The sequence below is a fragment of the Martes martes genome (assembly GCF_963455335.1).
Source record: "Martes martes genome assembly, chromosome: 4".
Classification (NCBI taxonomy): Eukaryota; Metazoa; Chordata; class Mammalia; order Carnivora; family Mustelidae; genus Martes; species Martes martes.
Genome location: NC_137891.1, coordinates 170,696,953 through 170,716,797, shown reverse-complemented (window position 1 = coordinate 170,716,797; position 19,845 = coordinate 170,696,953).

Here is a 19,845-nt window from a genome sequence, read left to right as displayed (position 1 = left end):
TGCATCATATTTTATATGCTTATAATGAATTTTCTTCTTCAGGAAAACTTTGTAGAAGGAAAAAAAAAAAAGTCTGTTAACTTAAGTAACCAAGCCTACAGTTGTATAGTCTGGATTGTCATCTATCAAATTTCCTTTAAAATGAGGCCCACCTGACCTCCTAAACCAAAATGATGATTTAACAGAGCAACCTAAAATGTGTTAAAAAACCATCACAATAATATTTATACAGCACTCAATAGAATATGCCATATTAGTAGAATAAAGGTCAAAAATACGATTGTCTTGAATCAAGCTTATTCTGTTTTATTGCTCTTTGCTTTATTGCATTTCTCAAATAAATTTCAGGTTTGTGGCAACCCCGTGTCAAGCAAGTCTGTCGACACCGTTTTTTCCAACAGCATTTGCTCATTCATGTCTCTGTGTCACATTCTGGTAATTCTCTCAATAGTTCAAACTTTGTCTTTTTTATTATATTTGTAACATAAATAAATTATGACTTGCTGAAAACTCAGATGATGGTTAGCGTCCTTTAACAACAAAATATTTTTTTGATTGAGGTCTGTACTTTTTAAAGACATAACGCTATCGCACACATAATAGGTTACAGTACAGCGTGAACATAACTGTAACACGCCACGGGAAACCCCAAAATTCATTTGACTCACTTTATTGCTATATTTGCTTTATTGCAATGGTCTGGAACCAAAGCCACAGTATCTCCAAGGTATGCCTGTAGGCGCATAAAAAGTTTTTGACAGACTCCAACCCCCTTTCATGATAAAAGCCCTCAACAAAGTAAGAGTAGAAGGGAACCCTCTAGAAGGGGCATCTACAGAAAACCCACAGCTAACATTATACTTAATAGTCAAAGACTAAGTGTTTAACCTTAAGATCAGTTGTAAAGTGGCTGCTCGGAGCGGGGGGAGGAAGAAATAGGAAGTGACTACTAAGGGTACCAACTTTCTTTTGGGGATGATGAAAATGTTCCGAAATTAGACAGCAGCAACGGTTGCACAAGCTTGTGAGTGAATATCCTAAAAACCACTGAGTTGTGTGTTTTAAAATGGTAAGTTTTGCCATATGTGAATTATTTCTCAAATAAAATTGTTATTAGCAATATGTATTTACACAGGGGCAACTAGTTACAGTAACTAGAAGTTGGCAGGAGGCGGGGCGGGGGGTGGGGGAATTCCCACAGTTCCTGGAAGTTTGTCAGAGACAGGAGAATTATGTCTTACAATATTCTCTTGAACTTCCCCAAAACAGGTGGGAAAGGGACCCCAATGTAAAAATTTAATTTTGTTAGGGGGAAAAAAACCCTGTAATATTTTCAAAAAGATTTTATTTATTTATTAGACAGAGAGAGGTGGGGAGAGAGAGAGAGAGCGCACTCACAAGCAGGGGGAGCAGCAGAGGGAGGGGGGAAGCAGGCTCTCCATTGAGCAAGAAGCCCAATGTGGGGCTCAATCCCAAGACCCTGGGATCATGACCTGAGGCAAAGGCAGTGGCTTAGCCGACTGAGCCACCCAGGCACCCCAAAACACTGTAATTTTCAAGTGTACTTGGTCCTTTGTTATGAAGGGCATGTTAATGAGTGTTCAGTGGGCCAGCTTCAGCCTGACCTTTAGCTTGGGGTCTGGTCCAGAGAAGAAAATCCTTTGTGTTATGGAGTGTGAGAGGTTTCGGAGTAGACTCTGGGAACTGGAATGGCACCAGGGAGAGGCTGGAGGAGACAGGAGGGAGCTGATTCTCAAAGAAGGATACAGCCAAAAAGAAATTCCTCTTGGCAGTAATGGCCCATGAAATTTTAGAACAGTGATGTCTTCCAGATCATTTTAAGTTGGTGCCCATATGATGGTGGACTTGTCCTGCTTCACCCAAACCTCAGTGAAATCTGCTAAGTGCTACTGACACTCAGATGCACGGGAGACTCAGGGATGTATCCAGAAGTGTCTGAGAGGGGCTGTGAGAAAAATATAGCACCAGAGGAACAAGAGTAACTGTGAGAAACACCGTTCCTTGGGCCACCCAGAGGTCGTGGCCCCACAGCCATGCTATCCCTTGCCAACATCACAGGAATTTGGGGGACGTGGCTGGAGACCAACTGAAGGGGGCTCAGTGAGTGGAGCATGTCACTCTTTTGGGTTTTGTTTTTTTTTAAGGTTTTATTTATTTATTTGAGAGACAGAGAGAAAGAGAGAGCACATAAGCAAGGGGAGGGACAGAAGGAGTGCGACAAGCAGACTCTCTGCTGAGCTGGGAGCCCAATGCAAGGCTTGATCCCAGGACCCTGAGACTGTGACCTGAGCCAAAGTCAGACACATAACTGGTTGAGTCACTCAGGTGCCCCAGGAGCATGGCGGTCCATCTTGGGTCATGTATTCGAGCCTCACGTTGTGGGCGAGAGTTTGCTTTTTTTAAAAAAGTCACAGAGCTAGGACATGACAGACCCTGGATTTAAATCTATGTCTTTTTAGTTCCAAAGGTCCATGCACTTATGGGACACCTGGGTGACTCGGTCAGTTGGGCGTCTGCCTTTGGCTTGGTGGTGATCCCAGGGTCCTGAGATTGAGCCCCACGTCAGGCTCCCTGCTCCTCGGGGAGCTTGCTTCTCCCTCTCCCTCTACCTGGCGCTCCCCCTGCTTGTGCTTTCTGTCTCTGTCAAATAAATAAATAAAATCTTAAAAAAAAAAAAAACAAAAAAAAAAACCCAAAGTCCAGGCACTTAGCACTGAGGGGACTGCACAGAGGCAGAGGAGTCAAGACGGAGAGGAGCTAAACTATTGTGAAGAAAAGATGCCCGGCAGGCACCATGGCAGAGCACTTAGCCCAACCTGGGAGCATGAATCAGGGAAGCCTTTCTGGAGGAGGAGATAACTGTACTGAGTCTTGAAGGACTACAGGTGTTTGTCCAAAGAGTAAAGGAGAGAGGCAAGAAAAGAGATTGTCTGGATAGGCGGGAGAGGTCCCAAAGGCCAGAGTTTCAGCTTTGGACCATTACTGTCTCCATGGGGTGGGGGCTTCCTCTTCCTGCCTCCTCCCAGCTCTGCCCCGTGCCATTGCACCACGACAAGCCATCATCTTTCTGAAACACAGTTATTCCCATGGGGGTTTCCAGAAGCATTCTCACAGTGGATGAGGCAGTGGCCTGCATTCTGCAACTACTCTCTGTACGCCTATTCGTTATTCACTTCCCTCTTTGGAATGGGGGGATCCGTAAAATTATAGTTGGCAAGTGGACTGTGGTGTTGGATGTACATATCCGTGACTATACTAGAAACCACGGAACTGTACACTTGAAGCAGGTGAAATGGACGGTACGTGAATTAGATCTCAACAAAGCTATTTTTTAAAAACCTGTGGTGGGCTAGGTGATGGAGCAAGTTGCTGAATGACTGCCATCAAGGCTTTGTTGTTTGTAGCCAGGTGACCCTGGTACTTTGTTCTGCTTTATCTCTTTGAGCCTCATTTTCCTTGGTGTATGAAGGGAATTATATCCTTATCTTGTTTAGGTAATTAAGGAACAGGTGCAGCATGGTGTTGGAATGTTTGGTTAGAATTCTGGCTCTGTCACCACAATCTTTCTGTGCCTCTGCTTCCCTATCTGTTCAATGGGGATAAGAGGACCTGGTTCATAGCATTGTTGGGAAGATTGGATGTATACCTACCCAGTTCTTGGAACTGTGTCTGGCACGTTGTTCAATAGTTCAATAAAAATGGTAGTTCAATGATTATACCCATTTCATATCCTGGATTCTATTTGGGATCTTCTCTAGGAGGTTAAACTGCCCACCCAAACCTAGTACTGGACTCCCTGAGAACTGAGGATTCCCCACACCTGAGTCCTGCTCAAAAATTTTTTGGACTGGTCGGCCAGCCCAGGCTCCTCTTCTCTGAAAATGCCTTTTCCATACGTGTGGGCTTCCCAGCCATGACCAAATGGACAGGGGCAGACCCTTCACCTGAACCGAAACATCTTCTTTTTCCTGGACATTTGGAATTAGGACCCTGGTATGTGTTAGCAGGTGGTGCTGGAGCTGAGAGGTGACATAGTTTCAGGCTAGGACAGCCATTTTGTGCCACATGAATGGGTGTGCCAAGAAGACGGGAAGGAGCCAAGGGATAGAGCCACAAAGAACGATAAGAAATCGTTAGCCTCAGAGGGAGGAGAGAGTGGTTCTGCCTTGAACTCTGGTGCATTTCCATTTTGTCATTTAACAAATTAATTGAGCATCTACTATGTTCTTTGCCCATGGATACGGCAGTGAACAAGAGGGACACATTCCTGCCCTCAGGTATGGTGGAGAACCACTGAAAAGTTTTGAGCAGAGAAACACAATATCACTACATCTTTAAAAGACTGGGGTGCCTAGGTGGCTCAGTCAGTTGGGCATCCAACTCTTGGTGTTGGCTCAGCTCATGATCTCATGGGTCGTGGGATCAGGTCCCACATCTGGCTCTAAGCTAGGTGGGGAGTCTACTTGGAAATTCCCTCCCTCTCCTCCTGCCCCTCCTCCATGCTCACTCATGCTCTCTCTCAAATAAATAAATAAATCTTCTAAAAAAAGATTATTTATTTTAGAGTGAGAGCACGCATGCACGCAAGAGTGTGCCAGCATGGGGGGTGGGGGAGGAAGAGGGAGAGAGAATCTCAAGCCAACTCCACACTGAACGTGGCCCTATGCGGGGCTGGATCTTACGTCCCTGAGATCATGACCTCAGCCAAAATCACGAGTTGGATGTCCAACCTCCTGAGCCACCCAGGCACCCCAAAAAATAAGTCTTTAAAAAAAATCACTCTGGCTGCTGTGTGAAGAACGGGTTGGTGGGGAACCAGGGGAAAATCAGAGAAAATGTCGCAACGATCCAGCCAAGAGATGATGATGGCTTAGAGGAGGGCAGTGCAGAGGGAGTGGTGAGCGAGTGTGGAGTCTGGGTCTATTTTGAAGTTTCTAGTTCCTGGTTCTAGTTCCTCATGAGACCTGTCTACTTCCTGTCTGTGTGCTCATCCAGATTTTCCCCCCTTTCCCTTCTCCAGCGTGTTTTTCTTGCTTAGGTTCGTGTGCGTGATGGTTGTTTTTTTTATTTGCAGCGTATCAATCCCTAAGTCACCTTGGCTCTTCAAGCTGGTTTAATTCACCACTAGCTAGGACACGACCGGTTTCATTTTCCCTGCCTTAAGGAAAGTGTTTTCTCTTATGAGTCACACATATAGGAATTAACAGCATTCCAAGGAAAACTTTTCTTCTGGAGAAATTTCAAAGGAAACAGTCAAAGAAGATTAATTTCCTGATATGGGAAAAAAATGCTTATGATATATGGTGTCCTGCCTCCTGTTATGCCTACAACATCAGATAAGGGGAACAGAAAATAGTAACACTTGCCAAAATGTTTGGCTGTTGTGTGCCAGGCCTTGTCCTAAAAGCTTTGTATACATTTTTTTAAAGTTCTATTTATTTATTTGAGAGAGAACACATACACAAGCACAGGCATGCATGCCCAGGGGGAGGGGAAGAGGGAGAGGGAGAGCAGACTCCCTACTGAATGCAGGACCAGATACAGGGCTCCATCTCATGACCCTGAGATCATGACCTGAGCAGAAATCAAGAGTCAGAGGCTTAACCGACTGAGCCACCCAAGGGCCCCAAAGCTTTGTATATTTTAACTCATGTAAGGTTCAAGGCAACCCCCTATGAGGGAAGCTATCATTGTTCTTATTTCACAGCTCATTTCATTGCCCTATTTTACAGATGAGAAAACTGAGGCACAGAAAGGTTCAGTAAGTGTCTAAGATCATGAAACCTAAGTGGTAAGTCAGTGACTCAACCTAGGCATTTGTGCTTCATGCTCTCAGCCAGTGTTTCTCAACTAGTTCTGATGGCATTTTGGGTGGGGTGACCCTTGTTGTACAGAACTGTCCACCTAACTCGCTGTGGTTCATTTAGTGTCCCTGGCTTTACAGACATTCACTCGGTTTAATCCTTCCTACAGTGCTATGAGTTAGGTGTTATTATTTTCATCCCCATTTTACAGAAGAGGAAACAGAGACCCAGGGAGATTAAATGGCTTGCCCTAGTTATCCGGTTCATAACATGGGGGGGGGCAGGGGGCGCCACTAGTGTTTAAACCCAGGCAGTCTGGCCTCAGCTCTTGCTTTTAACCCTTCCATCACCCTGCCTCACTAAGAGTTAGGAGACTAGATGAAGGCATGGAGTGCCCAGACCAGATTGCACCTTTAAGTAGAGTCCTTTCAGAGCAGGCTCAAGAGCTCAAAGGAGTGACACCAGGCTGGAAAGGCAAAGACTGGCAGCAGCCAATGACCTTTTCTTCATGCAGGACTAACCAGCAGGTAAGGGGGGTGGGAGATATAGTTAGCAAAAGTTGAACTTGCAAAGCCCATAGGCCAGGAACTGGGGATCATCAAGAAGTGGGAGTTGGGGGCGCCTGGGTGGCTCAGTGGGTTGAGCCTCTGCCTTCAGCTTGGGTCATGGTCTCAGGATCCTGGGCTCAAGCCCCGCATCAGGGTCTCTGCTCCGCGGGGAGCCTGCTTCCCCCCCTCTCTCTGCCTGCCTCTCTGACTACTTGTGATCTCTGTCTGTCAAATGAATAAATAAAAATCTTAAAAAAAAAAAAAAGAAGAAGTGGGAGTCAGGAATCCACAGCAGAATGAAGCCAAAGAAACATCCAGAACACTCACCTGCTGGCTGGGTGTCCCATCTTCCCCAGCTTGTTTGTTCTCCATCTCCTTCTCCTGCAGCTGTTCCCTCCCCAAAAGGTATTACGTTGCCTGGGGTGGGGGTGGGGGGCATCCTGGGCACTTCTTTGTCTGTAACTCTGCCCTTTTATACCCCGAGATATGCCCACACATGGCTAATGGCCTGGCTCATTGGCCCCACTTTGGGCAAAGCCATTGGTAGCAGACACCAAATCAAATCTGTGACTCTATAATTTCACTCTGAAAATAATTCAGAAAAAGCCAAAGGCCGAAAGCCTGGAGAGATAATGGCAGCTTCCCTCCCAGACCTTGCACTTTGAAGCTGCAGAGTTTAAAAGGTAAACTCATGAAACGCGGGAGTGGGTCACCGCCCAGGATTCCGCCCCACTTGGAATTCAGCCTCCTATTCTTCAGTTGCAGTTCGGCTCCGGGGCCGTGACTCAGGCCCCATAACTTTGTCTTCATTTTTCCACCCCATTTCAGCCCTTTGAACTTGGGGGGAATTTGGACACAGACTCTCTGCTTTGATTCCTCCTACTCCTGCCTACCTCAGAAGGAGCCCCCATCCCGGCTGAGATCATTAGGACCTGTGCCAGTAGGAGAAACCCACCCAAACTAGTAAGAGGGAAGAATTCACGATGAGAACCCAGGGGTCCTAGAAAACCCAAGGCAATAATTGCAGCCATGTAATAGGATGTGGAAATGGGGCCTGTCCCTGCCTCATAGATGCTGGCATATAGATACCATGTCTCAAAGTGAATGTGAAGTCACCACCTAGGTAGAGGTTACAAAAGCAAAGGGTAGAACCTGTTTTACCACTTTTGGACTTCGGGGCCAGCTCTGTGATATTAAAAGGTGGGCAGAGTGTAGAAAGAGGAGAATTTGATGGAGAGAGCTTTGTCTGTCCTGTTGTTACCACCATCTTACCCCTGCCCGCAGAACAGTGAGGGAGAGAGGGAGAGAGGCGTAATACATACTATTTCCAGCCCAGGGAGGCTGTTCTCCAATGATCTGGGAGCCTCTCCACACTGTGGCCCGGGGAGCCGACTTCTCCCTAATCCATCCTGAAGACGAGAGAGGGCTCACGAGCTAATTTGACAACTCCTACAAGCACTTCAAGTCCTAGATACTGTTCTAGGTGCTTTACATGTGTTAACCCATTTAATCCTCCCGAGAACCTTGCGTGGTAAGTGCTGTATACTGAAGCCTGTCTCTTTCCATCACCAACATGTTGTAAATATTTTCCCGCAGAAAATATTCTTTCCCATGTCAATAAATATTCACGTGGATTTAATGGCTGCAGTCTTCCTTTGCAAAGCTGCAAAGCATCATGGTTAAGCACATGGACTCTGGAGTCAGATTGCCTGGTTCAAATCCCACCTCTATCAATTACATATGGTTCCGGACCATTTTTATAAAGGAAATGAATACATGTAACATGGGGTTGTCAACCTGCATGACCCCCCACATCTCCAGCCCACTGGGGTCACCTTTTCCTCCATTTATATTTCTTTAACACCCAACATCTTCCAGAAACCGGAGATATATCAGAGAATGAGACAGATGTAGGGCTTGCTTTCATGGAGTTTATATTCTAGTGCAGGAGACAGACATTAACCAGTAAAAAAGCCAAAGAAGACAAATGTGAAATAATGCAAATGATGAATTCAATGCAGACAAAAAAAAAAAAGCCAGGGGCTGCTGAGATGGGGAAAACAGTCTTTCTTGGCTTGAACTCCAAGAGCCTGGAGAGTGGGATTTTCAGAGCCCCTTCCTTTATGTCTAGGGATGCACATGATTGTGGGTGGAGGACAGTGAAACTTCACCTTCTGGTCTCCCCTGGCTCCTCTTCACTTCTCTTGCATTCTTAGCTTCCTGCATTCTATAGGTTCGGGGTTGAACAAGCAGGGCATTGAGAACCACTGTGCTGCTTGGTCTTGGCTTACTTCCTCCTCCCTCTAAGAAGTGTTTGTTTGTTTGTTTGTTTGTTTTAGAGAGAGCGAGAGAGCACGGGTGTGCGGGGAGCGGGGTGGAGTACAGGGAGAGAGAGAATTTTAAGCAGCCCCATGCTCAGCATAGACCCAGCCATAAGGCTCAATCTCCAACCGTGAGATTAGGACCTGAGCCGAAATCAAGAGTCTGACACTTAACCAACTGAGCCACCCAGGTGTTCCCCTCCCCCTCCAAGACATGTTTTACCAACCAAGTTCTTGCTGGTCTTGGCAGGCCCATGAAGTGGCTCCCTTTCAAAGGTAGGGCCCTTCTGAGATAGCCTCGTCCCACCCTCCCTTCCATTTTACAGATGGAGAAACTGAGTCTGGTCACCTTCAATAATTTCGTAGAGAAATTTAAGTTTCTCCTGAATCAGAAAATTATCATGATAAAATGCATGTTCAAAGGGACATAGAGGGGTGCCTGGGTGGCTCAGTCAGTTGAGCATCTGCCTTCAGCTCAGGTCGTGATCCTGGATCCCTGGGATTGAGCCTGGTATAGGGCTACTTGCTCAGGGAGGAACCTGCTTCTTCCTCTCCCTCTGCCTCTCCCCTCCCTCCTCTTGTTCTCTCTCTCAAATAAATAAATAAAATCTTTTTTAAAAAAGGGACATAGAAATTGATCTGAAGTTTCATCAAAAACTGTTAAATCATCATCATCGTTCGGGGCCTTTGTACATCTCAGACCTACAATTGAAGCCGAGGGAACGGAACAAGATATATAGAAATGGATGTTTCAGAAAAGAGAAGTAGCAGCAGTTGACAGGAAGAAGAACATCCTCAATTTTCAAGATATTTACCAACCATACATATGTTTTTTTCTAAGTTCCTTCTTCAAAGAAAAAGTAGCCCTCCCTAATTCTAATAAACGTTTACATATTGACACACCCTGTTCACCTTTGTTGTCAAAGGGACAAAAACTAAATTAGGGGCGCCTGGGTGGCTCAGTCGTTAAGTGGCTGCCTTCAGCTCAGGTTATGATCCAGGGGTCCTGGGATTGAGCCCCACATCGGGCTTCCTGCTCGGCAGGAAGCCTGCTTCTCCCTCGCCCACTCCCCCTGCTTGTGTTTCCTCTCTCCGTGTCTCTCTCTGTGAAAAAAACAAATAAAATCTTTTTTAAAAAACTAAGTTAATTATGAGAAATCTCATATAAAACTTTAAAAAATTAAAATGGTCAGTGCTGGTGAAGACATTAAAAAAACCAGTATTTACACAGTTTGCTGGTGACATTTGTAACTGGAAGAACCCTTTTGAAAGCAACTTGCCGATGTATTTTAGGAGACAGTAATTCTTCTCCCGGGATTTTCCCCTAATTAAATCAAATAAAGAGGAAATCAAGTAGCAAAAACTTGGAAATGACCTATAAGTCAAAGATGTTTTGAGTGCTGACTTTGTGGCAAGTCCCATGTTGTACACTTGACACAGATATCTCATTTAATCCTTAAAATGCTTCTAGGCAGCACATGCTAATTTACCCCTCATATAGCAGGTGGGAAAAACTGAGGGTATGGGAAATACTGTAGTTTGCCAATGGCTCAACAGAGTTAAAGCTGGGATTTCAACCCAGGCACTCTGTTTCCCGCGTCACATGCTCCACCACTGTTTTGCTGTCTCTGCCCAATCTGACGTTAGGGACCTGTTGCTCCAGTGCAATTTCCTGTTCCCAGGCCCAACCCCCAGCACGATGCTGATATCTTGATCTGATAATAAGTTTATGAAAAGCTCAGGCAAGGGATGACTTTAGTCATTAGAGAGTAATGATAATCCAGAACTCCTTTCCCTTCTGCAGTGGTATGTGGAAGAGGGCCAGTGGACAGCCATTTCTCAAGCCTCCAGAACATGCTAAGGGTTATGGATAGGCCATTTCATGAAATTCTCCCAACTCCAAGTAGGGGATCATTAGCCTCCTAGACAGGTGTGCAAATTGAGACTCAGATAGAAGAGGTGACCAGCTCAAAGTCATACAAGTTAGTGAAAATGATCCCAGAATCCTAGCCCAGAGGGTCCGATTCTAGAACCCACACTCCCTCCGCAGGTTGTCTCTTTGATAAAGACTCAAAATATAATGACAGCAGTCAGCTCAGGCATGGGGAATGTTGAGCTGGTGGAGGTAGGGAGGATGTTGGCAAGATGGGTCTAGGGGTGACCCAGCTCTGGTGACACATCCTGGATAGGAAGTCAGGCAGTCCCAAGTTTGGGATCCAAGAGAAGGTGGGGGACTTGATGTGGCCTGGGCAGATGCTTGACTAGTGGAGCTAAGAAGGAGGCAATATGGAAAGTCTGAAGCTATGTTCATGTGCAGCTGGAGAACTAGGTAGAGAAACTGAAGAAGAACCCCAGCCCAAGACTGGGCCAACATGGCAACATCTTGGGACCAGACATTTATGGGTCCTCAGAATCATCTGCCAATACTATTCCATGTCTACAACAGTTTTCCTCACAGGAAAGAAGGGGCAGGGGAGGGGCAATGACAGCAGCTACCTCCTCTCTGCAGATCACCCTCCTGTTTGTCCAATGAAAATGGATGACAAAACTGGCTCTAGAACTTCCCACCCCACTTACCCATACCTCCTGCTGGGCTTGGCCCAGGGGCTGGGCTGGGCTGGGCGGGCTTAGAAAAGGGCCCTCAAAGGAAAGAGCTAGAAGGCTGAGGAAGCCAGCCCAGAGGAAGAAAACCTCCCCATCATGGACTTGTTCTCCACCCCAGAATATTATCACGTGAATCAAGAGTTTCCTGTCCACATCTCCAAGCCGCTCGCCTCTGAACTCCTAAGCCAGTGGCATGCCTAACCCCTTTCCTTTGTAGCTCCCAAGGACCAGGAAAGGGATTGTGCCAGCAGGGGACAAATGATGAAGGGTGGGTTCAGCTCTCTGCCTCCTCCCCTCACAGCTCTCCGCTGTGACCTGTGCCACTTCCCTAGCAATGAGAAGATCTAGAGTGTGTCCAGACACGAAGTCTTCCTGACCGAAGGAATCAGGGATTCCACCTCGGGATCAGGAACCACCTCAGGATCACGGATTCACTCCTCTGAGTGCAGAATGAAGGATCGAGATGTGTGATCCCAAGTACTTTGTCGGAGCAGGTCAGACTGACCTTGGAAAGGGGCCAAACCAAAGCTGCAAGCAAGAACGCCCAACCTGGAGCACCATCTCCCACCCTTGGCCCCCATCTGGCCAAGGTAAGTGAGTGAACATGGTTGAAGTCTGAGGCAGGAAGGACAGGAACCATGCAGACTGAGTACCTACCTATAGTGTGCCAAGAGTTTTGCTCATCTCATCAAACCCTCCCTACCACTCTAAGTACTCCAATTCTCAACTTTCCCCTTTGCACAGGTGAAAAGATGTTCATTCAGCTTCTTTGCATTGGAATCAACAATCCACTGAAGCGAGATTTTCCTGAAAAGGTGGGGAATTAAGTTTAAGGATCAAAGGATATGACCTGAAATCCATGGACATGAATAATGGTAGGTAGTGCTCACTTAGTGCTCACCCCATAGAGACATTGTTCTATGACCTTTGATCTAATCATTATGGCAGCCCCATAAAGTAGGTCCTACTACCATTCCCACTTTACAGATGAGAACCGGGGCACAGAGAAGTTCAATACCTCAGTTAGGGTCACATGGCTAGTAAGTGATAAAGCCAGAATCTCAACCAAAGTAGTTTGAAACAAGAGACTATGCCCTAAACCATCACACCAATGGTTACCTAGCTACCTACCTAGCTGTCTGACAGGTGGCTAGGCCTAAAAATAATCTGGAATGAGGGCTTTATTCCTCTCTCCTGCCATAGACCAGCTCTCTAGTGGAAAATGGCCATAGCGACCCCCTGAGTTCCTATCTCCTCCATTTAAGAGGTCAACCAGGCTAAAACTGGAATTCCAAATTCCTGGAGAAGAGACTGATATTGGCTCATTTGGGGGTCAGGTTCATCATCCTGGATCAATTGAGATAGGGTCGAGGGAGGGGTCCGGGGTCACCTAATACTAGAAGCCTGATCACACTACACGTGTGAAGATGTGAGGGACAATTACTAGAAAATGGAAAGATTGCACTGAGAAGTGACCCCCAAAGATTTCCGCTATAGGAAACCGGGGCTCCGGAAGACTGGGGCATTTGCCCAAGTTTACCAACAGTAAATGATAAAGCCCAGATTCTAACCCAGATTGGCATGTCTCCAATCTAAGTCCTTTCTCCATAGCATACAGGTTCCTCACAAAAGTAAAAAGCCTTGGTGAGATGTGTAAGGTAAGTTCACAGTGGAATTTTCATTCAACCACCTGATACGTAATAGGTGCTGTTCTAGGCAGCAGGATTCTGTGGTGAAAAAAAAACAGACAAAAATCCCTGCTCTCACCAGTCTGATGCTCTGGGGATACCATTGAATGGGAACGGAGTCCCATCCCACAGAAAAGCATTTTTGCCTGGGGCACCAGACGTTGTGGAACGTGAGAAGAACTTGGAATTCAGTATCTGCCATAGACACTGGCTCCTCATAGTGGCACACACCATTCCCTCGGTGGATTGCAAAAATGGCACCAATTCTTCACCTTTCCCTCTGTTCACGCCCTTTGCCATGGAAGCCTCCAGTGCTGCCTCACTCCGAGGCTCGCTTTAGTCATGTGACTTGCTTTGGCCAATAGAATGTCGGCAAATGTGATACAAGCTGGGGCTTAGAAACGGCTTGTATGATAAGGTTTGCCCCTCTTGTGCCTCTGCCATTATCCACGAAAACATGCCTACAGAGCCAGAGGTCCTTGTCTCCGCAACCAAGATCAGACTAGATCAGCCAGCTGCCAACAAACCTCCAGACACGTGGACAAGTCCAACCGAGAGCATCAGAGCTGCCCAGCTGACAACCAGATGTATGAGCTTATTGCTACATGCTTCTGAAGCACGTGATTGTCTACTATGGGCCGTCCTTGCGATGATGGGTACCTGGTATACTGCCCTCCCTCCAATGCAGTAATTTCCTTTGTGGTCTTGATGGAAAATAACTCCAAATGACCCATTTCACTAAAGGAACCATATGCTTCTTCTTGCCCTGGAGGACAGGGCCAAAATGGAAACTAATGTCATCAAACACCTTCTCCTGAGAATTTTGAGTTTTGAGACAGTGTGGCCAAGCTAGGAGATCTTGTTGGAGGCCATTCATGGTGCTGGTAGAAGCAGCACTTGGGGATAAATGTATCTGCAACCTAATCCTGGGCCCTTGACCTCTCCTTGGCTTACTGTATGTCCCCAGACTTGCTTCTCCAGCTATGCACAAATTCTCTGAGCCCTGCCCACATCCTTCCAATAAATTCCCTTTTAAATTCCCTGAAATAAACTCCCTGAAAATTGGCAAAGGTGGTGTCTGTTGCTTGCAACAAAGAACCTTAATTGCTACTCCACCACTTAGACTCAGATTCAGGTCACAGCCCTGCTACTTAGCAGCTGATCATTGTCCAGCGATATGATGTATAGATGACCTCTCAAGAGTTCCTTTGACCTTTGAGCCACCCAATAACCATAGGGAAATGAGGGCAACAGTGTCAGGAGCTCTGAGCGTCAACTCCCATCCTTTCCTGAAAGGGAGAAATTACCTCTTTCCCCTGCATCCAGGCAGCTGGAATCGGGCCAAGTAACCAATCAAAGCTCGGTTTGTGGAATGCTCCCACTCAGGTCTTTGTGCGGTGTTTTTTTGTTTTGTTTTATTTGTTTTTAAGATTTTATTTATTTATTTGACAGAGAGAGAGAGACACAGCAAGAGAGGGAATACAAGCAGGGGGAGTGGGAGAGGGAGAAGCAGACTTCCCACCCAGCAGGGAGCCCGATGCGGGACTCAATCCCAGGACCATGGAATCATGACCCGAGCCGAAGGCAGACGCTCAACTGACTGAGCCACCCAGGCGTCCCTCACTCAGGTCTTTGAATATTGAGGGGCACTGTCAGAGACAGAAGGATAGCTGGAGTAATCACAGTGGGAACAGTGGCATTGCCAGGGCCCATGGCATTGATCTCACAAGCTAGTCCTTGGAGTGTGAACTTGGCTCCATTAGTTGCCCACCCTCCTGTTTTCTGAGGCGGATTATCCTGCTTTCCTTTCAATTCTGGGCTCCATCTGATGTCCTTCCAGTAAATTCCATTCTAGAGTCTGTTTTGGTTACTTGCATCCGAAAAATCTAGCTAACGTAGTAAGGATAATGTCCAAGGAGAGGAAAGCATACTGGGTTAAAACTGATTGACTTGACCTCGAACTCTAAGAGACTAGATTTTGAGCACTTTGAGGGGAGAGACTGGGGTTGGTTCATCTCTATGTCACCGTCTTCCAGAGGAGGGTCTGACAGTGCACAGGAACTTTGGGCATATTTTAGAAAGTAGGAAGAAAGAAAGGAAAGAAGAGAGGAATAGAGATGGGAGGGAGGAAGACACAAAAGAGAGATACAAATGGGAGAAAGGGAAAAGAAGAACTTTCTCCCACCCCCGAAAGTTCAGGCAAACTGTCATTCTTTTCAGATCCCTTTCCAAAGACTTCAGGAATCAGATAAGGTTTCTAGAGCTGCACACCCAGAAGTGGTACAATTCCGATACTTCCCCCATCTCAGAGGACAGTAGAGTGAAAAGAGGAAAAGGCAGTTTTAGGAGGCAGATTTGCAGTCTACTCCCCTGATGCTTTTATGACCTGTATGACCTTGGAACGATCCTCAGTGTCCAGATCCGAAAATGAGCCCATGCATCCATGTTTGTAAGAGACATTAAATTTCTACGGAAAAAAAGTGCTAGGGATTTAATGGTGAACAGACACAGACAAGGCCCTTGCTCTGCTAGAGCTTACAAATTAGTGGTGGTTGTGTTGGGGAGAACAAGTATTAATCAAATGTGTACAGAAGTAGATGGGAAATCAGAATTGTGTTAGCCATACTTAGGTGAAATATACCATCTATAATGTTTGTAATGGAATGCAGTGAGAGTTTATATTGGTAGAATGTGCTCCAGTGCAGGGACACCTGGGTGGCCCAGTTGGTTAAGCGTCTGCCTTCGGCTCAGGTCATGTTCCCGGGGTCCTGGGATCGAGTTCTGCATCAGAATCCTTGCTCAGCAGGGAGCTGCTTCTTAAACAAACAAACAAAAAAAGAATACGATCTAGTCCAGGAGGCTGAAAATGGGTCTATAGGGATATGAGGGTTGAGTCACAGGTAATCCACCAGACTGCACAGATATCGATGATTAACCAGTGAGAGAGAACAGGGAAGTTTGAGGAAAAGAAAAAAAAAAAAAACAGAAAAGTTGATGAAAGTCACAAAACTAGAGAAATAGGGGGCAGACCCTCTCCTTTTGCCTCTGTCCCACATAAGTTGAGATATCTGTGACTTGATTAGCAAGAAAGAGTCCATCATATAGGGGCACCTGGGTGGCTCAGTGGGTTAAAGCCTCTGCCTTCGGCTCGGGTCATCATCTCAGGGTCCTGGGATCGAGCCCCGCATCTGGCTCTCTGCTCAGCAGGGAGCCTGCTTCCTCCTCCCCCTCTGCCTGCTTCTCTGCCTACTTGTGGTCTCTGTCTGTCAAATGAATAAATAAAATCTTAAAAAAAAAAAGAGTCCATCATATATATATGATGGAATATTCTGTAGCCATAAAAAAAGGAGATCATGCCATTTGAGACAACATGGGTGGACCTAGAGGATATCATGCTAAGTGAAATAAGTCAGACCAAGAAAGACAAATACCATATGATTCTCCTCATCACGGAATTTGATTCCACAATGAGTAAACTCCAAAAACCACAACCTAATGAATAAATAAGCAAAAAGCATATCAGACCTCTAAACAGAGAGAACAAACTGATGGTTGCCAGAGGGGCGAGGGGGTGGGCAACATGGGTGAAGGGGACAGGCTTCCAGGAACGGAATGAATAAACCACAGGAATAAAAGGCACAGCATAAGGAACACATCAGTGATAATTGTAGAAGCAATGTAACAGGACAGAAGAGAGCCACACTTGTCATGAGCACAACATGTTGTGTAAATTTGTCAAATTAGTAAGTTGTGCCCCTAAAATTAATATAATAGTGTGTATTGACTATCCCCAAATAAAAATTTTAAAAAAATGTTTGAAAGAGACTCTGCAAACACCAGGAAGAATGTGAGGTCATGGAACTCAGGGCATGAGAGAGTTTTGAGAAGGGAAATGTCAACAGAGTCCAATGCTTCTGAGACGTCAAGTAAGAAGACCGAAACTACGTAAAAGTATAAATCATACGAGCCCATAGCAGGTGCTCGATAAGAGGCAGCCCCTCTCCATTTTTGTCTTCCATGCTCCATCCAGTAATATCTGGATGGGTTAGATTCAGTTGCATATAAAGAAAACCCCAAATAACAGAGACTTAAACAAGAGAGAATTTTCTTTCTTTCTCCCATAAAAATGGTCCAGAGGTAGGCAATAGACAGTGGGAAATAGTACCCCCCACAATATGGCCCCAGGCTCCTTATATCATTCTTTCTGCCATCTCAGCAAATAGTTTCTATTTTTTCTTAAGAATTTGTTTATTTATTTGACAGAGAGAGAGAGAGCACAAGCAGGAGGAAACAGCAGGCAGATGGAGAGGGGGAAGCAGGCTCCTCGCTGAGCAGGGAGCCTGACACAGGGCTCGATCCCAGGACCCTGGGATCACGACCTGAGTTGAAGCAGATGCTTAACGGACTGAGCCACACAGGCGTCCCAAAGTTTCTACTTTCAAGATCCCTTCAAGGTCAAAGATGGCTGCTGTGGCACCAAATTCCAGGCAAGAAGGGAAAAGGAGGAAAAGGCTGAAGGGGATCACTTAGCTGAGTCAACTCTCTTGAAGCAGCATTTCCAGATTTAGCAACTGTTTTTATTAACATCTCATTGGCCGGAACTTAGTCACGAGGCTACCCCTAGCAGTAAGGAAATGCCATCTTTAGGCCAGATACACTGTTACTCCAAATAAAATTGGGGTTCTTCTATTTTGGAAGAGGGAGAGAATAGATATTAAGCAACCAACAATGTCGCTGCGGTTAGTCGCTCACATCTGATGACACATGTCATCGTCCCTGACAGAGGACACATGGTTTTCTCTCCATGACCTCCCCCCGAGACTTCTAACACATGTGCGCAGTCATTGTCATGATCTCCATTTTTACAGGTGGGGAAACTGAGGCTCAGTGATAGGCATACATTTACCTAACACCAAACCGCCAGTGATGACAGCACTGGGAGACAAGTCTAGCTCTAACTCTTCTTCCCACGTTCTTCCCCATTCCACATCTTGCCTTGCTGACTGAATTTTGGCTGCTGCTGTAGCTGAGGTTCATTTGTTGTGAAACAACCATAATGTGAGAAGCCACTGTCAGGTCATAAGGTCAAATATAAACAATGAAACAATGAACTGTGGAGAGCAATAGCTACCTCCTTCCTTTCTAGTCTTCCCCTTCCTCTCCCTGGGGTACATAATAAGTGCCTGTGGAGTTATTTCTGGACAGTTGCTTTCTCTGGACAACACCAGCCCAGGGCAGCATTGTGGCCAGCTGAGGAGAAGGGGGGAGGGGTATCAGCAGTTACCTGGGCTACGCAGGCTCCCTGTCATCCAAAAACAACCAATGCCCCATCCCAAGTGTCAAATTATCCTCTTGCAAGGAAAGGGAAGAGAAAGGAACTGGTATTTATTAGACTCATTTTACAGAGAAAGAAACTGAGGCTGGGGAGCTGAAGTGACTTGCCCAGGATCACAGAGCCAGTGACAGAGCCAAGAGTCAAAAGATTTGTAGCACTTGTTCATTTCTGTGGTATAAATACTCCCAACAGGGCTGATTTCAAGCTACCAACATGACAGCCGGCCATAGTGGACCACTGAACAGCAAGCCTGAGGCTCTATTGCATTCTTTTTTTTTTTTTAAAGATTTTTTATTTATTTTTTTGACAGACAGAGATCACAAGTAGGCAGAGACGCAGGCAGAGAGAGAGGAAGGGAAGCAGGCTCCCTGCAGAGCAGAGAGCAGATGTGGGGCTTGATCCCAGGACCCTGGGATCATGACCTGAGCCGAAGGCAGAGGCTTTAACCCACTGAGTCACCCAAGCGCCCCAGGCTCTATTGCATTCTTTTTTTTTTTTTTTAAGGTTTTATTTATTTATTTGACAGAGAGAGAGATCACAAGTAGGCAGAGAGGCAGGCAGAGAGAGAAGGGGAAGCAGGCTCCCTGCTGAGCAGAGAGCCAGATGCGGGGCTCAATCCAAGGACCCTGAGATCATGACCTGAGCCGAAGGCAGAGGCTTTAACCCACTGAGCCACCCAGGCGCCCCAGGCTCTATTGCATTCTTAACATATCTGCCGCTTGCTGAGATGTGAAGACAGAGACTTCATTTTTTAATTTTTTTTGACTTGTTCTCACAGCCCGTGGCAGAGTGCTACCTGTGGGCAAGGAATCACCAAATGTTGGTGAAATGAAGGAAAGACACCCATTCTCTTTTCACTGGGCTGGGCTGCCTCAGACAGCCACATATACCAAAGACACCACCTGGGTACAGAGTGTGACTGACTAAGCTCTCTCACACCCAGCCGCTCCAGTAGAGTTGGCTGAATCAATGGCAGACAGCACCACCTTGAACATGATGGGCTCACCATGAAAAAGGACACTTCGGGAGTCAGTATTTGCCCCTTTTCACCCCACTTCTTCCTATACTGTCTTCCCTTTTTTTTTTTTTTTTTAAAGGCTGTGTGGGGGAGGCAGGTAACATAAAAGTTACCATTTCATCAGTTTTTAAGTATTCACTTAAGGTGGAATTAAGTACATTCATATTGTTCTAAACCATACAAACCATCCAACTCTAGAACTTTTTCATCTCCCCAACTGAAACGCCATACCTGCTACACAGTAACTTCCCATTCCTCCCTTCCTCAGCCATGGCGCTCACCACTCCACTTCCTGTCTCTGCATTTGACTACTCTAGCCCCCTCCTCTAAGTGGAATCACGCAAATGTCTGTCCTTTGTGTCTGGCTTCTCTCCTTCATCATAATGTCTTCAAGGTTCATCAGGTTGTAGCGCATGTCAGAATTTCCTTCCCTTCTAAGGCTGAGTCATATTCGCTTGCATGTATATACCACCTTTTGTGTATCCATTCATCCCTCATGGATCCCT